We start from the raw sequence: 921 nt of genomic DNA, 5'->3' as shown, positions 1-921 counted from the left end.
AAAAATACATAAAGCACAAATACAACAAAGGACTTTTGACTAGAATATGTAAAGAACTATAAAAATTAAATGGAAGCACACAGCAACAACAACAAAAAGGCAAAAGACAAGAGCAGATGTTTCAGCAGATGAGCACATGTTAAGAAGTTCCACATCATCAGATAGAAGGAAAATGCAAATTAAAATCCCAATGAAACACCTCTGCACTTCCATTAGAAATAACAAAAGATGAGCTGTTCAGAGTAGCGAGCAACTTTCACACATTTGTGGTATGAGTACAAAATGGTAATTCACTCTGGAAAAGTTTTAGAAGTTTCTTATCAAGTTAAGAATACTTGGGTTGGGGATGTAGCTCAGTTGGTAAAGTGCTTGCCTCACAAGCACAAGGCCCTGGGTTCAATCCCCAGCACCGCCAAAAAAAAATAAATAAATAAAATGTTAAGGACACTTGTATGATCCAAGGTCCACTCCTGGACATCTGTACCTTAGCAAAATAAAGACTTATGTTCACACAAAACCCTTTACAGGGATGTTCATAGCAGTTCTAATAGTAGTAGCCTCAATTTAAAATGAACACACAAAAGTCTTTAAACTGATTAATAGAAAATCATTGAATTTCCACTGAATAGAAACCTCAGCAAAAAATAAAGAAATGAGCCAGGCATGGTGACCCACACCTATACTCCCAGTGTCTCTGGCAGCTGACACAGGAGGTTCAAAGCCTCAGCAACAGTGAGGCACTGAGTAAGTAAGTGAGACCCTGTTTCTAAATAAAATACAAAATAGGACTGAGGATGTGGCTCAATGATTGAGTGCCCCTGAGTTCAATCCCCAGTACCCAAAAATATAAAGAAAAAAGTGAACTATTGATATGTGAAACAATTTGGAAGAATCTCAAAGTCATGTACTGAGTGAAAGATG

General features: G+C 37.1%; 1 non-coding gene across 1 annotated transcript; it reads left to right on the top strand.

Annotated features, from left to right (window-relative positions):
• Positions 1-342: 342 nt before the first annotated feature.
• On the top strand, positions 343-415 carry Trnav-cac (transfer RNA valine (anticodon CAC)). Its single transcript has one exon. It is a non-coding gene; the product is annotated as a tRNA-Val (tRNA).
• Positions 416-921: the final 506 nt, after the last annotated feature.

The sequence above is a fragment of the Sciurus carolinensis genome, unplaced genomic scaffold (genome assembly GCF_902686445.1).
Source record: "Sciurus carolinensis unplaced genomic scaffold, mSciCar1.2, whole genome shotgun sequence".
In the NCBI taxonomy this organism is placed as follows: Eukaryota; Metazoa; Chordata; class Mammalia; order Rodentia; family Sciuridae; genus Sciurus; species Sciurus carolinensis.
The sequence above is the reverse complement of the archived record's forward strand: the minus strand, read 5'-3'. Positions and strand labels throughout refer to the sequence as shown.